Source organism: Ochotona princeps, chromosome X (genome assembly GCF_030435755.1).
Source record: "Ochotona princeps isolate mOchPri1 chromosome X, mOchPri1.hap1, whole genome shotgun sequence".
NCBI classification, from domain to species: Eukaryota; Metazoa; Chordata; class Mammalia; order Lagomorpha; family Ochotonidae; genus Ochotona; species Ochotona princeps.
The window spans coordinates 52,089,525-52,096,405 of record NC_080865.1 but is presented as its reverse complement, the minus strand read 5'-3'; positions in this window follow the sequence as shown (position 1 = coordinate 52,096,405).

Sequence of the window (6,881 nt, the reverse complement as noted above, 5' to 3'; positions counted from 1 at the left end):
CAGAATTGTTTGGGGGACATATTGATTTTCTTTTCTTGAAGGTGGAAAATGAGAATATTTACTTTGAATTCATCTGTATCCAGAGGATATAGTTCTGTAGGGATACATGATTAATACAAGGATGGTCTTTGGTTTATATCTTTTTAAATCTGTGAGTCTGTTGTTATTTAAAAGAAGATACACATTGCTCTGAAAACAGATAAATAATCAGGACAAAGGATAAGAATCTTACATGTGAGAAACACGTATAACACCACTAGTGAAAATCCAACAACTTTAGTAGGCTGGCAGATTATAAGCTGTATCTGTTTTGTAAATGAAACGCAGGCATGCTCATTTCTCTGTACATTATTTTACAGCTGTTTTGTACTGTGAGACAAATTTGAGGAAAAAGATAGCATGATCCCCAAATGCTAAACTAGCTATTAACTGGTCCTTTAAATAGAATATTTGCTAGTTCCATTCCTTTCTTAAGGAAGTCACTTCAAGCTTCATTCAAGATAACTATAAATAGACACAGCTTATAAGAAAATTTAATGTTGTAAGTTCATGCTTAGAGGTGAGATACTGACACTTTTATTTATGTTGTCCCTTGATTACCAACTTTTGGCTTTCATATTTCTAATAAAATAGCATTGTAGGAAATTTTATAATTCCAATGAACCAAAGGCACTTGACATTGCCACAAAGTGAAAGCATTGCATTTTAAAAGTTATGATTACAACAATTAATGGGCTATTTTATGGATGAACTGTAACACCTCTGATTCATGTAAATACTTAGTCATCTTTAATCTGTTGTGGAATTGCCTATACTGAGGCACATGACAGGTTTCATGTTTGATTTAGAAAAATCAAAATAATATAAAGGTATTCATGTATTCTCTGGTTGCAAGCAATTAATTTCTGCTACAGAAAGACATTAACAAACATCAAACTATGCCTGTGACTACACAAACACATTTATGGCCTTGATGATTGCATTCTGAAGATGATAGAACACTGGAACAAATGGTTCTCCAATAATTTTCCTTTTTCTCAGAGTAAAAAAATGCCTACTAGATAATACAGTTTTCTTTGTATATATCACCCTAATAATTTGGTTAATAATAACACGCCTTCAAAAGTGCCACACACAAAAATTTATCTATCAAAGAAACTAAAGTGTTCCTTTGGGGCGTGTGTCTGACCAGCCTATCTGGAAATCAAAATTTTTGCAAATTTTTTTATTTTTATTTTTATCTGACATGTAGTAAAATCAATGCATCTATGAATGTATTGGCTTATATCTCTTAACACATGTATAGCTTCTTTTAACCAATGCTAATAATAAGATAAAGAATTTAGAGGAACCTGCATTGTGGCATAGTAGGTTAAGCTTCTGACTATGGTACCAACATCCCATAGGAGCACTGGTTCCAGTCCCAGCTGCTCTACTTCTGATCCAGCTCCCTATTGATGCACCTGAGAAGACAGTGGAGGATGGCCTAGCTCCTTGGATTCCTGTGCCCGTGTGGGAGACCTGGAGGTAGCTCCAGGCTTGTGGCTTTGGACTGGCCCAGCTCCAGGCATTGCAGCGATTTGAAGAGTGATAGAAACTGTGCGTGTGTGTGTGTGTGTGTGTGTGTGTCCCCTTCTCTCTGTGACTCTGTCTTTCAAATAAATATAGATATTTTTTAAAGAAGAATTCAAATACCCAAACAGTTCTACCTGTTCATTTCACAGAGATGTCTCAGAACTAATCCCTGCCATCCATGCTCTTATATTTCTGTCCTTTCAAGTAATACATGTAAATGGAATAATAAAATAAATGTCCCTTTTGTCTCACATTCTTAAACTAGTGGATTATACTTGGTTCATTCGTTTTGTTATATGAAGACATATTTTATTCTTTCCTACGGAGTAGAACTCCATGATATGAATGTCCCAACATTAGAAAGTATTTTGTGCTATTTCTTGTTTGATAATTATCTGAAAAAAGTTTCAATAAACCTTCGAGTGCACGATTTTGGATAGGGATACATTTTTATACCCCTAAAATAAGTGCCTGGAAGTGTAGTTGAGAGGCTTCACAAAACCATGTGCTTAGTTTTTAAGAAACTCCAAAACTGGGCCCGGCGCGATAGCATAGCAGTTAAAGTCCTCACCTTGAATGCACCGGTTCTAATCCCCGCAGCTCCACTTCCCATCCAGCTCCCTGCTTGTGGCCTGGGAAAGCAGTCGAGGACGGCCCAAAGCCTTGGGACCCTGCACCTGCATGGGAGACCTGGAAGAAGCTCCTGGCTTCTGATTGGCTCAGCTCCAGCCATTGCGGTTGCTTGGGCAGTGAACCATCGGACAGAAGATCTTCCTCTCTGTCTCTCCTCTCTGTACATCTGCATTTCCAATAAAAATAAAACAAAAGAAACTGCAAAACTGTCTTGCAAAGTGGCTGAACTCAGAGTTGGCATTTCTTCCAGCAATTGTAGAATTCCAGTTGTTCCTCATCCTTGTCAGCATTTGAAAGTATTGGGGGAACCTCAGAGCCTATGAACCGATGTCATAAAACGAAATGCAATAAAAAAAGAAAGTATCAGTTTTTAATTACATTTTTCTATTCTAAAAGTCATTTCATTGTGATTAAATTGAATTTCCATGGTGACTCATAATACTGAGCCTTTCATATGCTTGCTTGCCAACCGGTTGTTTTTACCTGCCTCTTGAAGTCATTTGTCCATATGTTAAAAAATACTGGGTTATCTATTTTTGTATCTTTCACGTTAGACAGTATTGTTAATACATCTGTTGGCTCCTGTTTGCACTTTATTGACATGTTTTGTGAAAGACCAGAAGGTTTTAAATTTGATGTCTAATATATTAATGTAGGAGAATGTTCAGCTTTTCAGCATTAAATATGACACAAACAGATTTTTTTTTCTTAATAGACATCATTTATCCTACATGGATGTAGCATTTTCTCAAATATTTTTTTCTGCATCTATTGAGATGACAGTACGCTTTTTGTTTTTTTCTTTTTTGACTCTTTAACATGGTCAATTACATTTATATGCTTTCTTCATTAACCAAGGTTTATTTGTACATTTTTTATACATTTTGTATATGGTTCTATACTTTTAAAAAATGGTTGCAAGGCAGAGTGACAAAGAAAGGGAGAAACCAAGACAGAGATCTTCCATCTGCTGGTTTATTTCCCAAATAATTATAATGACTGGGACTGGACCAGGTTGAAACCAGGGTCCTGGACTCCATCCTGATCTCTTAGAAGGGTGGCAGGGGTCTGAGTATTCAGGTAATCTCCTGCTTCTTTCTCAAACACATTAGCAGGGAGCTAATAGAAGCAGAGCAGCTGGGACTAGAACCAGTGCTCTGGTATGGGTGTTGGCTTTGTAGGTAGCAGTACAGCTCACTGTGTCACAACTTGGTTCCTTGATTTTCAAACATTGAACCCCTGCTACACTTTGGAGATAATCTCTACTTGCCATAATGTATGATAGCTGTTAATATACTGTTATATTTATTTAGTATTTTGTTGAAAATTATTGTATTTATGTTCAAGAAGATTATTGTTTTATAGTTTTCTTGTATTGTCGTCATCTGGTTTTACTATTAGAATACTGTTCATCTCATGAACTTCATCAGAAGGTATTTGCTTCTGTTTTCTGGAAGAGATCATATAGAAAATCTATTTAATCTGAGGAAAATGTGTCTGTATTTCATTATGCCAAGCCTATAGATGCCAGTGCACAATTCATAGAATAAGCTTGCTCACCCTGTAAGAACTGTTTAAGATGTGTTTTATGTCCTGATCTCTGAGACTATGATTGTTGGTGCTATTTTCCTCAGAATAACCCACTCTCAACTCATGTAACCTGAAAAAAATGCCCTATATGTATTTTACTGATGCAGATGAAAAACTGAACTAACTACTCCACCAAAAGATGATAAAATTGATCAACAAATCTAGTGGAATTGCAGGATATTAAATCATCAAATAAAAGTAATAGCATTTATACACTGACAATCTTTGATTTTTTATGGGGAGTCATAGCTCACACTTCTTTGCTGGCTTCTTTTCTAATGTTTATTTATCTATTTGACAGAATTGAGAGAGAAAAAATATGAGGGAGAGAATGAGAGAAAGATAGAGAAAGAATCTTCATTTGCTGGTTCCCTCATCCACCAAATCACAACAGGCAGGGCTGGGCCAGACCAAAGTCAGGAGCCTAGAGCTTCTTCTGGACCTCTCACATACATGCAGGGGACCAAGCATTTACGCCACCATCTGCTGTTTTACATTATCAGGGAAACTACAGGCACATTAACAGAGAGATGGATCAGAAGAGGGGCAGCAGGTCTCAAACCAGGGCTCATCTGCAATGCCAAAGTCTCAGGTGGCAGTTTCACATGCTACTACTATACAACGCTGACTTCTAATCACCTATTCTCGGACTGCTAATAACTCTTTATCCACTGGGTAATCTAATCTCTCTACCAGTACCGCCTTTTTTTGTAGTTGTTCAAGCCTGTCCCAATATATTGGTATAGCTTTTAGATTTTTTTCAAACCTTAGTGACATCAAAATCATCAGGTAGACTTGTTGAAATAGGCTGTTGAGCAGCACTGCTAGAATTTTAATGATTGAATTTGTACTTTTGGGATTTCCCAAGCAAGATTGGTGCTGATGGTTCAGGGACCTCACTCTGAGTATCACTAGTATTCTTGTATAGTTGATCAAAGGGTCTTTCATATAACTTCATAGATTTGATGGATTACAAATTTGATATAACTGATTATAAATTTTACAGAAGAAAAATCTGAAAGCAACCTATTCCACAAAAATCAATTCTTGTTTTCTCCACTAATCCTACTAGGAGAGGAAGTGAAATGAGCAATGCTGGCTCATGGACCCACTGGTATGTGAGAAATCTGGTATTGGGAGGGCCTCTGATGGAAGAGCCTAGGCAACTCCCCTGCAGGACACAGACCCTGCAAGTAAGCGCAATAAGCATGGAAGGAAACAGCCAAGAGGTCATGGAAAGAATCCCACAGGCATACATTTGGCATGGGTTGGGGCAGACCAGGCTGAACCAGTTCACGTCATCCACTGGCAAATCCGAGTACCAGAACAGTGTGGGTCAAGCCAGGACCGGTCGCGACAAAAGCAGTGCACAACTCGGAATGTCAAGGTGAGGTTGCCTGTGCCAGATGTGACTGCAGCACCATAACAGCACACATGAGAACCAGGCAGGGAGGGGGCAGAACCGGCTGGGGAATAAGGGGTGGTTCCCTTGCTGAACAGCTACTCCCACTGGAGAGTGTGAGCTAGGATGGGAGTAGACCAGACTGGGCAGGGCTACGGCACCTGTGTGCCTCATATGGACCAGGCCAGGGAAAAACCAGGATGGGTTGAATGTTCCTTCTGGTGCAATCTACAATTAGAGTGGGTGAGGGTTGTTAGGGCCTAACTACAGCAGAAGCTGGCACTGGGGGGGGGCAATTCAGTCAAATTAAACCACAGAACCACAATCTGGGAGTGGGAGGGAAATAGGGGACACCCCCCTCTTGGATTACCACCCCAACTGTAGGGCGCAAAAACTAGGATGGGGGCTGGAGTGGCTAGACAGAGTGACACCCAACATCATCCGTGAAGGCTAGATACTTAAGCGGGATAGATGGGACAAGGTCTTAATACCCATTAATATGTATGAGAGCAGAAAGGGATATGTGACAGACTGGATTAGTCTGCTACACATGCTGGCAAACCAGGGTAGAGGGCGGGCCTGGTTGGGGTTATTGTGGATCGCTCCAACTAGGCTGGGATGCAGCCCCCTCTGGTTTATGCGAGGGCCCAGTATGTGATGGTCAGATCCGGGCTGGACAGCAAACACCCATTGGTTCCAGTAGAAAACAGGGATGGAATGCGGAACCAGCCCAGCAACTGCAACCACCAGCCAATAGGGGTGATGGACTGTGCCGGGCCCTGTGCTAGCTGGTGCATACAGGAATCGCACAAAATTTCTTCTGGGCTCCCCGCAATCGAGCTTTCGGTCTCTGGATGCTAAACATCAAATGACAGCGGACAGAACAAGTCAATCGACCACCTCAGATATATGTTGACAATGAAAAATGGGCCAACTGGAGACTATATGATGGACTATATCAATCAGTGGATTCTCCAATGACCGCATCGTGCCTGGAGTGGTGAGACTGGCAGCAATACAGTTCTGTGGAACTATCAAAACCACTTTGCCAGCTCCACCTTTGGACCAGAGATGGTCTCCCCAAGAAACTGATGAGCTTTTCTAGACAGTAAGATGCGGGACTTCTTGCCTGGTAGATGCATGCAATGAAAGAATCTCAACTGAAGTTGATCTGTGGTGATGCAACAAGGTGGAGGAATACACTATGGTGGTGGTGGGGAGAATCACAGGGCCTATAAAACCATGACACGTAATGCAATGTAATAAAAAAAAACCAACAAAAATGTAACACAGCAACGGGGTGGAGCAATCCACCATAGGGGGAGGGTACAGGGAGGGGTTAGGGCATCCCCAGAGCCTATGAAACTGTCACATAATGAAGTGTAATTAAAAAAATTTATGTATATAAAAAATCAATTTTATTTTCAATAAAACTTGAGAAACATTACATCAATTCATTTGGAGGATTCAAACATTTTATATGAAATGTTACAGGAATTATGACAATAAAAATACTTACTAAATTGTATTTGATCATGAAATTCTTTTTTTTTATTCATTGATTACATTGTATTATGTGACACAGTTTCATAGGTACCTGGATTCTCCCCACCCCTCCCCAAACCCTCCCACCATGGTGGATTCCTCCACCTTGTTGCATAACCGCAGTTCAAGTTCAGTT